Raw genomic sequence first — 12,378 nt, 5'->3', positions numbered from 1 at the left:
TACATTGATAAAATATTTTCTTTAGCAAGCTATCCAGGATTCAGTCCGTGTGAAATGTCTGAAATGTCCTGCATTACTCTCTGAGGTTCACCTACCATGGATATTTTTATGATACGAGTCCACTTTTTAGTAGATCGAGCAGATGGTGTGGCAGGTTTTACTCCGAATTTGTAAAGAGCTATTGTATCAGTGGCCAGCTTGGTTAATATCTCACTATGTGGGAAGCTCTCAAGGACAAGGCCTGGCTCAAAGGGTGGGGAATGTGATGATTTGTGGTTTAGGTATTACAGAGTGTCTGCTGGCAGCATCTGGAGGAAACGTTCTGGAGTGAGGCGCAGACCATTCAGAGCCGAGAGCTCGACGCACACGCTCGTTCCAGCAGCTTCCTGCTCTGTCTCACGTTGACTGATTGCCTGCGCCACAAGTAATGAAAAAGAATGCCAGTTGTGAGGTTGAAAAAGACTGTCTTTCACCACCAAGAGGAGTGCAAAATAGCTGAGAGGGAGTTTTTACTACTGTTTGGCCCTTTAGGAGTCTGTATCTTTGTGGCTTTGATTCCCCGGGCCCACCCCCACCTCCCTAAGTTGGTCACTCTTCTGGAGTGATTGACTCTTCCCTTACAATTGGTCGCTTAACAGAAAGAGTATCTAATACAAGGTTTGTACATTGCGTTTTTCATCTTTTGGGAAAATTCTGCTCCGTGACCTGAGCCTGGATCCCCATAGTAATAGTTGGATGAGGTTTATTGGGCTGATGAGGAAAGCAAGTCCTGGGGATTTTCAAGAGGGAAGAATGGAGCAGCCATATAGATCATCTCCTCATCCTTTAGGTGTGATAATTCCTAGTCATTTGCAAGACAGTCAGGGTGTGCATCTTGTTTTAAAGGTCCTCAGGTGAGGGGCAGCTGGGTGGCTCAGTTGGTTGAGCATCCGACTTCAGCTCAGGTCATGATCTCATGCTTTGAGAGTTAGAGCCCCAACCTGGGCTCTCCCCTCTCAGCACAATGCCAGCTTCAGATCCTTTATCCTGCTCTTTCTCTGCCTCTCCCCTGCTCATGCTCTCTCTCTCTCAAAAATAAATAAACATTAAAAAAAAAAAAAGTCCTTTGGGGTAAGTGCTTGATAACCTGTTCTGTGTGAATATCGCTGAGTATATAATATTTTTCTAATCTTATTTGAAAAATAACCCCAATGTTGTTTCCTTGGGTTATTATATAGATCATGTATTTCTTAGATGTTCTCCAGAATTAGAATGTGATGGGAGGAGAGTTTTTGAAAGCTTATAATCATACTGGTAAGGAAGAGAATTTTGAACTATATGAAAGTGTCAGGAAAAGGTGGTCTGAACTCTCTGGTATTAAGACTAGAGATGAGACCGGTTTTGGTTTGTCGATGATTCATTATTGGAATGACTGGTCCCCCCATGTGTTGTGTGTAATTTATTTTATTTTAAATGATTATTTATTTATTTAGGGAGAGAGAGAGGGAGAGAGAGAATATGAATGAATGAATGATTGAATGAATCCCAAGCAGGCTCCACACTGCAGAACCGATATGGGGACTCCATCTCACGAACCATGAGATCATGACCTGACCTGAGCAAGAGTTGGACACTTAACTGACTGAGCCACCCAGGCACTCCTGTTGTGTGTATTTTAAACGCTCAAACCTTTGCTGAAGGGTCTTCTGGAAGATGAAATTATAATTTAGAAAAACAGGAAGATCTGTATTGTCCATAAATTTGCCACTCATTCTGTTTAAAGGTAGTTTCTCTGGGGCATCTGGGTGGCTCAGTCAGTTGAGTGTCCAAATCTTGATTTTGGCTCAGGTCATGATCCCTGGGTCGTGAAATCAAGCCCTGCATCGGGCTCCGTGCTGAGAGTGGAGCCTGTTTAAGATTCTGTCTCTCTTTCTCTCTCTTCTTTCTCTGCCTCTCTCCCTGCTTGTGCTCTTTCTCTCTAAAATAAAAACAAATTATAAAAAAATGTAGTTTCTCCATAGCTGGGAGCTAGTAAACGAATTCAGACTAACACGTAATCACAGTGATGGAGTTCTTTGCTCAAACTCCCTAGGATTTAATGACTGTTCAAAAAAGAAGCCCAGGAACTAACTGAAGCAGGCATATAGAACTAACCGAAGCAGGCCAGGAAGGGAGATGTGGCTATTTTTTGCTGAGACCAGAACTCTATTGAGAGTTGGAAGGCTAATGGGAAAGTTTTAAAAGGAGGTAATTTGGCAGGACCATGGGGATATGGAAATAGCAAAATCGAGTAAGAACAACAATAGAAAGATTAAAACTAGAAAGGAGGAACAAGTCATAATAAGAACCTAAAAGTGAGGTCTCCCCACATCCAGCTTTGTATTAGGTGAAAGGAGCCCCCAAGAAAACCTTACATGTAGGAGAAAGGAAGAGACATTAGTAAGGGAAGTCTGAGGAAAAGCAGGGACTTCTAGTGTCTTTAATTTCATCTTTGTAGAAGAGGTCAAGTGCAAACATATGAACCTCTCAATTTGCTGAAGAATTTGAAGGTCCAGTTGTAGGAGCAGATAATTCTGAAATTCTGACTTATGAGAAAAACAGAAGGTATTCCGAGCAGGTAGAGATCATCTATCTTGGGAAGAGTCTGAGGGACCAGTGTGTCAAAACAGTCCACTGCCATTACTTTCAAGAAGCTTGGGGGACTAGTGAAAACATTGAGGTTGGCAAAAGACAAGTGTTGTTTTTCTGTTTCATTGGGATAAAGAAGGTGGTCTACTGCAATGACCAGTTGGTAGTTTTAATAGTATCTTGCAAACAGCAGTAATGATGTTTATCTAGAGCTCTGAGCATGGTGTAGATTAATCACCTCCTAATAAGGGGTGGCCGCAGCCCTGCAAGACCAAGGGAATAAGGATGTGCATTTGACACCTGGTAGGCCAAGAGCGAAATGGTCAGAGTAAGCAGGAAAGGGATGACAATGGGGGGTGATGGGTTCAGTGAAGCAGAATGTGTTAATGTGTTAAGTCTAGCACTCTCTAGATAAAACAAGGTAGATAGGGAGAAACAAACTATCAAGTTGCTAGGGAGGTGTTCTCTGCTGTGACGAATGAAGATTTTATTAGAGTTTCACAGAGGTTTGATGGCCTAACTCTCCTTCCCTAACCACTGTGCCCATACTGCTTTTCCCATTTTGATTCTGTGCATTTCCCATCCTTCTGAGCCACTTCCTAAGTTACTCCACTCTACATCCTGCGTTGGACATTGGCTGCTTACTGGATATCTCCAGTGAGAAATTGATAATGGTGCTATGCTTCCTTCATTGGTCTTAAGAGAATTTAATTTGCATGAGCATCAGCTAGAGCACGGGTCTGTAAACTTTTTTCTTAAAGGATCTGATAATAAATCCTTCAGGCTTGATGAGCCAAGATACATAATTGAGGATGTTATATATAGGTTCTTACATAACTGTTAAAAATGCGACTGTTTAAAAATGTGAAAAATCATTCTTAGCTGGCAGATTGTTTAAAAAAAAACCACAAAACTGAGTGGCTGACTAGATTGGTCTCATGGGCTATAGTTTTCTGGGTGTTGATCTAGTGGCTCACTCTTACAGTGTACTGAAAACATCTAGATTTTGGACCTGTAGGTGCTAGAATATAGCCATTGAATCAAAAACTGTCCAAGAGGTGCTGCCTATAAGCAGCTGTCCTTCATTGTCACTGTCCTCAGCAACCCACCCTCCTCACTGTGATGATTCTCAGATAAATCGCCACTAGTTTGAAGACAGCCAGAAAAGCATGAACTACCAGGAAACCAGTCTTTTCTGATAAGTCTAGTTTCCTTTCATGTTAGAGTGACAGGCCACACAGCAATTGGGAAAATAATGGATGTTACTCCTGGCTGTTTAAAGAAAGCCTTTTAATATTGACAGAAATAACATTTTTATTGGATGAACCAGTAACCCCCATCTGGCTAGACTGAATCACATTAAGCTATCACCTGAGTTCCTCCAAAAGTTAAACATAGTTGCTATATGACCCAGCATTTCCACTTCTAGGTATATACTCAAGAGAATTGAAAACATATGTTCACACAAAAACTTGTATACACATGTTCATAGCAGCATCATTCATAACAGCCAAGAAGCGCGAACAACCAAAATGTCTATCATCTGATGAATGGATAAACAAAATGCGGTAGATCTTACAATGGGTTGTTCAGCCATAAAGAAGGAATGGGATACTGATACATGCCACAACGTGAATGAACCTTGAAAACATGTGGAGTGAAGGAATCCAAACACGAAAGGATTCAGATCACACAAAATTCCATTATATGAAGTGTCCCAAAGAGGCAACTTCACATGGACAGAAAGTAGATGAGTGATTGCTAGGGGTTGCGGGGAGGGGGAATGGGTCGTGATTGTTTATAGATAAGGAGTTTTTTTGGGTCAATACATAACTGTGGAATTAGATGGTCATGATGATTGTACAATCTGAATATATTAAAAGCCATGTTATGTTAAAAATATTAATATAACTTTTTTTTTTTTTTTTTTGCACCACAGAAGTAGTTACAACTCCCGGGAGTGGAGCTCATTGGCTCTCTCTAGAGATGGTTTGGGGTGAGGGGGGTCTTCCTTGGTGACTTCTAGGAAAGAATTGAGTATGGAAATAAGATTCTGTTGTGTTGATTTTGGTAGTATTTGTAACCCAAAGGAAGAAAAGTTAAAATGACATGGTAACATTTGCAATACCACCTCATAAAAACTATCCAGATTATTAGTATAGCATATGTTCAGGAGGAAACCCAAATAATTTGTGCAAAAAGAGATTAGTTTGACTTAACTCTCTAGAAAAAGCCCTTTGAAGGTAGGATGAGTATCCACACCAGACCGTGGTTGTAGTGAAAACACCATGGGATGCTGGATAATGGTAAAAGCAGAGAATATTTCTGTTAGAGTCTGTGGTGGAAGGGCGTTTTTTATCTTTGGGGTTGTGAGTACTGGGGAGCTTACGAAGATAGGTAGGCAGGTAGTAGACTTCCTTCAAAAGGAGATCTTGAGGATGAGCTGAAATACCCCTGTAATTGAAATGGTTTGTAGGTTGTACAGAGAGTCCGAAGAGCTGAAAGATGGGACAATCACTCTCTGGTTTAACGGTACAGCTACTTAGTCTCTTCTACTGTATCTTAGCGTGTTTGGAAATTTTTAGAAATGTAAACTTCTCTAAATCAGATTTTCCATTGCCCATTCCAATGGTTTTCCTATCAAGGTGGACTTAGCTTAAAAAAATTTTTTTGTAATGTTTGCTTATTTTTGACAGAGAGAGAGAGAGAGAGAGACAGAGCACGAGCGGGGGAGGGGCAGAGAGAGAGGGAGACACAGAATCCCAACCAGGCTCCAGGCTCTGAGCACAGACCCTGATGCGGGGCTCGAACTCACAGACCGCGAGATCATGACCTGAGCTGAAGTCAGATGCTCAACCGACTGAGCCACTCAGGTGCCTCAAGGTGGACTTAGCTTTTAAAGGGCTATTTATATTAAAAAAACTTTTTTTTAAACATTTAGTTATTTTTGAGAGACAGAGAGAGACAGAGCATGAGCAGGAGAGGGGCAGAGAGAGAGAGAGGGAGACACAGAATCTGAAGCAGGCTCCAGGCTTTAAGCTCTCAGCCCGACGCGGGGCTCGAACTCACGAACTGTGACATTATGATGTGAGCCAAAGTCAGATGCTCATCTGAGCCACCCAGGCACCCTGTAAACAGCTATTTGTATTTTAAAGTCACCTAAAATTTTAGTTCTTTAAGTTCATAGCAGAAACTTTAAATTTCAGGAAAGACAGGTGTCCTGTTTTATATACTACCTTCCTTCAAGATTTAAAAGCAGATGTAAGTCAGACTATTAAAAGAATTGCCAGTTTATCTTGTGATGTGCTGCAGTATAGGGGAGAGATTGATTATTGGCATTTCAGGGGTGCCTGGGTGGCTCAGTCAGTTAAGCATCTGACTCTTGATTTTGGCTCAGGTCATGATCTTGCAGTTTGTGGGTTCAAGCCCCATGTGAGGCTCTGCACTAAGAGTGCAGAGCCTGCTTGGGATTCTCTCTCTCCCCCCCTCTCTCTGCCCCTCTCATGTAATTGCTTGCTCTCTCTCTCTCTCTCAAAATAAATAAAAATAAAAGCAGATACGGGTCAGATTATTAAAAGAATTTCCAGTTTATCTTCTGATGTGCTGAAATATGGGGGAGAGATTGATTACTGGCATTTCAGACACATGGTACTGTTACAAACGAGCTCAGGACAGGTCCACTATTTTTAGTGTTGAGCATAGCCTCTCTGTTTGAATAAGTAGTCATGGTGGTGCAGGAAGCAGGTCCACAGCCCCCATTGGGCCCCTTTAGACAGAAGAAAATGTAATCCTTTCTGTGCTGGGACCACAGGAGACTTCTTAGTCCCGGATCCTGTGGTCTGTACTAACTTCTCTTGGTCCTTGAAATAGACCAGCCAGCCCAGCAACTGCCCAGCAGTCGGTCACAGGCTAACTGGAATTCCTGGCTCCCCCATTTGAAGATAGAACAGGCACCAGGTTTCAGGTCTGAGAAGGGGAGGCAAAGACTCGGTTGTTCTCACAGCAGCAGCCTTCCTGCCCGAGCCCCAGCATCTCAGTTCTGGCTTGATGGCAGCTCACAGTCTCAGGCAATGAAGAGCACAGACTCTCTGGGCACCCGAGACCTGCTGTTTGTACTTAAGGTGACGCTGTGGTTGGATGTGCTGGCGTGAGCCCTCAGGTTGTGTCCACAGTGACATCGAGAAGCCTAATAAACATGGAAGCATCTCAGGTTTGATGTTCTGTCTCCTCCTTGAAAAAGTAAGTTCATACATCTGGAGTGAAGACTGTGTGTGGTTGCAGACTGGTGCAGCGAAGAGGTTACCAGCGAAACTGTGCGCTTCCTGGTTGTTACTGTGAGACGATAGTGGTTGTGCAAAGGCTCAGAGCCAACAAGGGGTTTTCTTTGGCAGAACAAATCCAAAGACTAGGAGACAGGCAGCCTTTGGCTGGGACAGTTCTGCTTGTCCCAGCCACTTCCAGGAGGTGGATAAGAACACTGCTTAAAGGCTCTGGATGCCCAGTGCCGGTTCGAGTCATCGCAGGGAGAGAGCCCGTGGTGTGGTTGACAGCACCCACCAGGGGACAGAAGGTGGTTTGAGGAAGAAAGACCAAATTCGTCCTCCACCTGTCGTCCTCCACCTCCTCACAGAAGAGGAGGAGAAACCCTGGACCGGCAATCGGATAAAGGCAAATGTAGATGGAATCAGTAGAGGTGAGGAAATCAGAGCCAGATTCTTCTGTGTGTGGTGAAGTGTGAGAGGGAGATCTTCAGAGGAGGAACAGTTTGGAAAGGCAGTTAAAGGAGAGTCTGGTCCTGAGAAGCAGCCTAGCCTTACTCCAGGACACGCCTGAGAGGAGAGAAAAGCAACAGCAGAAGGAGAAACTGCCTGTGCTGGCAACTCCAGGTCTCCGTGGTGCCCTCACTGACAGTTACTGATTGATGGGAGCCCCACTGGGGCACAGCTCTGCCAATGGATGGTGTGCACCTCTCAGGAAGGGGAGTTCTGTGGGCATGTGTTCTGCAGCCCTGGAAGCCTTCCTTGCATGGAGACCACCTTTGGCTTGTCATGTGCAGATAAATGTCTGTAGGATTGACCCCACGCCAATCCAGTGGGTACTAAGTGGCAGTGGAAGTGGGACCAGCCAGAAACTAGATCTTACAAGAAGCTGATGAAAACGAACAAAGAAATGATTTAGCATTTAAAATACCAGATGTGAAAAAAAAAGACTGCTTTGAGGAAGGAATTATGGTAAAGCTCCATGCTTTTTCCCTTGTGAAATCAAACTCCTGATTGGGCTGCTTGGTCACCCCATACCACACTTTGTGTGGGAATAAGGAACCTTGAGCCACTTTCCAGCTGTATGTCAGTGTGGATGTTAGCACTGTAGGTGGATAGAAGAAAATCATCCATTCTTCAGTTATTTCCGACAAAATCCTTGTTGGTTTCAAAGCCTAGACAGAAAAGCAACGGCATAAATAGGTACAAACTGATGCTTGAGAAAGCATTCCAGGGAATGTGGATGAAGGACTAGCGTTTTGCTGAGCTGATGCCCTTAAGAATCTATATTCCATTGAAGAGCAGGTATTACTTGTTGTATATAAAGTTCCATGTGCAGTCTTGCCTTGGCCGCTGTGTCTCATTTGGGGGTGGTGAAGGCAGGTTGGTATGTTTTATCCAGGAGTTGTTTGATCACATCTCAGTCCAGACATGTAGGTGAACATGAACGTTCTCTTTGCTTCTCGATTCCTTACACACAGTGGAAGAGCGCTGGGAAATAGTAGACATAGACGGATTATAAACACTTCCAAGAAACTTATCCAGTGATGTTAAAAACAACAGTGGAGGAAAACCTAGAGTGAAGGGTTATGTAATCTCAGTTCCCCAATGGGCAGCCTTTCATGCCAGAGAAGGAGGTTTCAATCCCAAGGGCCCAAGATTTCAAAATAAATAAACAAAGTAATCCAAGGATATTTCTGGGTGTTGAGACCGAGTTCAAGATATTGAGAAATAGATACTGTATGATTCCAGAATACTCTACGATCAAACTGTGATATTGGTGGGGGAAAATAACCACGGATGAATTTATAGATTGCCTGGAAAGTACAAAGCAGCATTTTGGGAGGAGAAAACCTGCATTTGAAAAAGAAGAGGTGCTGCCTTCTCAGTCTTTGGATCTCTTTGCCAGAAATTGAGGGCTTTACTTTGATTTTATTTCTGAATAAGAAAATTAGTTTCTAGGGAACAATCATTGTTAGAGTTGAAGTGATAGTTTTGATTTGACATAAACAGGATTGTACAAAATACTGCTAATGAGATGTTCCAAAGGGAATTGAAATAGAATTTGTATTTGCTTGGTTTAGCCTCTTTAAAGAGGGGTCCTCTTAGCATTGAAAATTAGTGCCTTATGGTGAGTCTGTGTGTCCCCACTTGGAGGTAAAGACTTCCCTATCTTCCTTACATTTTATGACCTTTCTTAAAGAGCTTGTGTTGTACTTTTCTGCAGTTCTGCATGTTTTTTTTTTTTTTTTTATTTACTAAGTATTAGCCCCTTGTGAAATTGAAATGTATCTGTACTGAAACCCAGCTGCCCAAGGGCTGTGTTCCCATACAGAGGAAGTACGAGTTGACACATGGCTGGAATGGGAGGGAAACCTTTCTTCCGTAAAAAAGGTAATTGCAATATGGTTATATTTGAGTACTTCTTCTGACAGGAAAACATTAAACCATGAAATGTGTACACATGATGTATGTATATGTATATATACACATTTATATTTAATCACATATATAAATGTGTGTTATTTAAAGAGTTATTTTTTGCAGCTGCCTACATTATCCATATTGCAAGTATTCATTAAAAAAAATTATTGTAGCCCTAACTGTGTTTCACATGTTGGCTCTTCCAAGGTCCCAGCTTTTTTAACTAAATGACAACTTGAAACAGGCAGTGATTGCTCTTGTGAAAAACATCATAGTTATTTAAAAAACCCCTGTATCCTAGAAACAGACTTAGAGAGCTTTGGGGAAGAAAAACAATCTAGACAGCAGGTGGGAGGGCGGTCGCTGGTGGTCAGTGGGGTGGTTCCCTTTGGTAGATGACCCGGGGCTGCTTGCGTGGGATTGAGTGCTCTCTGGTAAAGATGTCTGGAACCTCACACACCAGGCAGCTGTGCTCCTTTTTGTAATGAACGCCACTTAATGACTACAGGTGCATCGCACGATCACCACTGCCTGCCTCAGATCCCGAAGAAACTGGAGCTCTTCCTCCCACGCGTTCAGTTTACATTCCTTCCAGAGCCACTGAAGCAGGCTCTGCTTTACTTTGGAGGGTTGGTTACAGAGGAACACTCCCCAAACAAAATCTTTTGGTATTTTTTTCCCTTTACTGGCCATTCAAAGATATTATGCTGCCTTTGTTGATTCAGTTAAGTAGATGCTTTCTGGTCCAAAGGTCTTTTTCTTAGGTTTTTGTAACTGTAGATATTTAACAAAAACAGAGCACTATTTAAGTGTGCTTTAGTTTGTTTTTATAGGGAGAGAGGGAGGCACCTATATTTTGATAATATTTCCCTGACCAGCTTAACTTTTTTCATGAAATTTTTTTCATACCAGAATAACTAATAAAAATGTAGATCTTACATACATGTAATTCTTCCTTCCTCCTTCTTGCCATGGCTTCCTTGTGGGTATAGTGGACTTTTCCACCCCGTCGACATTGAGCTTGCCTGGGTGACCTGCTTTTTACTAATGGACTGCAGGCAGAAAGACAGTGTGCCAGCTCTGAGCTTTAAGTTGTATGGTTCCACTCTTCCTTATACCATAAAAAAGGCATGTATCTGGTCTGCTCACATGCCAGTTCCTTTGACATCTGCTTTTCTTAGTTTACCTTAACAGGGAAGATTTACTATTTATTTATTTATTTATTTATTTATTTATTTATTTAATGTTTATTTGAGAGAGAGAGACAGAGCATGAGTGGGGGAGGAGCAGAGAGAGAGGGATACACAGAATCTGAAGCAGGCTCCAGGTTCTGAGCTGTCAGCACAGAGCCTGATGCGGGGCTTGAACTCATGAACCACGAGATCATGATCTGAGCTGAAGTTGGATGCTCAACCCACTAAACCACCCAGGCACCCCAGAAGATTTACTTTGTAAAACAATCTGGATAATTGTTAGTCTTAGAGCTGGTGATGCAGTTTTAATCAGACATGATACATATAGGTAAAAATGCTACTCTGGGGGACTACACCTTCTTGCCACAGTGAACCAGAAGAAGGGTAGGCCCTTGACTCAAGAAAACCAATTTGCTGTAAGGTGCTGTAAGCTGCTGTAAGGTGGCCTCCCAGAAGAGCATTCCCTAAGAGGGATGATCTGATGAAATAAGATCAATCAGAATTTTTCAAGGAATTTGTAAGTTAAGTTAGAGTTGAACAGTAAGAAACTGGAACAGAAGTAGAATACCAAGTAGAAGCAGAAACAGTCGTCATGAAACAGCTGCCATGTTATATCAGCGTCAACAGCATTTTCTGAAAAGGACTGACCATAGGGCAACATATAATGCGTTGGTGAAAGTACTGTGGATTCTTAATGTCATCCCAGTTATTGAAGCATATTCAAGTCTCCATAAGGTCAGGCTTATGTGGCCAGCTGTTCCTGGGTTGTCTTGGGACTTGCATCTTCTGCATTGCTGTGCAGAGCTTTCCTGTTCAGTCCCATCTCCCTTGAGAAAGGGTGCACCCCCCTGCATTGTATTGTAGGTGGAGACCCCAGCGAGCACGCATTCTGTGTGAACCTTCCCTCTAAGAGCTGCGTGTCTTGATGTCTCAGAGCACCAAAGACTATCATTTAGAGCAGGAAAACCCAGCTGCTTTACCCCTCTTTACCCCTTTAATCCTGTCTACATCTTCTGTCTGAGAAAGCTTGGGGTAGGTTGGTAGATGCACAGAGAAGTAAGTGGGGCCGGTTCCATATTTTCCCCAAGACCACTGCAGCACTCAGAATTGTCCTCGTGGCCTGGGCTTTCATAGGGCCTGCTGCGTTAACCATATTTATGCCTCAGTGCCCATTTGGATTTTTAATAGAAATGTTTTCAGGTCTCGGATTCTTGATTACATCGAATGGAAAATGTCCAGTTTCAGTTCATGAGTGAGTGTGGACAGAAACCTTTTTAGAAGACCCCTGAAATCCCATCATGCCTCCTTCTCCTCTTTTTCTGGTATGGGTTTTCGGGCAGCCACAGTGGGGCATGCGTGTAAATACCTGTCAGGCGTGCTCTGCCATGTCTCCAGCGTGGAAATGGAGCAAAATTAGATGCCTCTTTTTAAAGTTTTAAAAAAGACTCTTAGTGGAGAAAGTGATTCATAATGTTTCTTGTCAGAGATCCCAGTTTCCAAACCACACCTTAATATACCTCAAGAACATATAATATGTATGTTTTAAAAACCTGCTAAAGGTACTAGAAACTATATTCTTGTCTCTGAGCATCAGATAATTAGGAAATTTGGACATAAGCTATTTGTCTCCACCAGTGACACTCCATAGATTGCATTTTTCTCATCTATTGGGTACTTACTGTGTGCCAACCACTGTACTGAGTGCTTGCTGTTAAATTAAGTCAGTATGTTACATCATGATACTAGTATATGGACTATTTAAAATTTATCCTACATGTATTTGTATAAGTTTCTTGGGAACCCAAAATACAATGAGTTAAAAATTGCCCAAACCAGGATGCCTGGGTGGCTCAGTTGGTTAAGCGTCCAACTTTGGCTAGGGTCATGATCTCATG

At 42.6% G+C, this 12,378-nt stretch overlaps 1 protein-coding gene across 6 annotated transcripts in view; it reads left to right on the top strand.

The window, feature by feature from the left end:
• Positions 1–12,378, top strand: part of LTBP1 (latent transforming growth factor beta binding protein 1) — a 397,389-nt gene that overhangs the window by 137,373 nt on the left and 247,638 nt on the right. The gene's annotated exons all lie outside the window — the stretch shown is intronic.

The sequence above is a fragment of the Acinonyx jubatus genome, chromosome A3 (assembly GCF_027475565.1).
Source record: "Acinonyx jubatus isolate Ajub_Pintada_27869175 chromosome A3, VMU_Ajub_asm_v1.0, whole genome shotgun sequence".
In the NCBI taxonomy this organism is placed as follows: domain Eukaryota; kingdom Metazoa; phylum Chordata; class Mammalia; order Carnivora; family Felidae; genus Acinonyx; species Acinonyx jubatus.
Note: the sequence above shows the minus strand (reverse complement) of the source record. Positions and strands in the feature narration are given on the sequence as shown.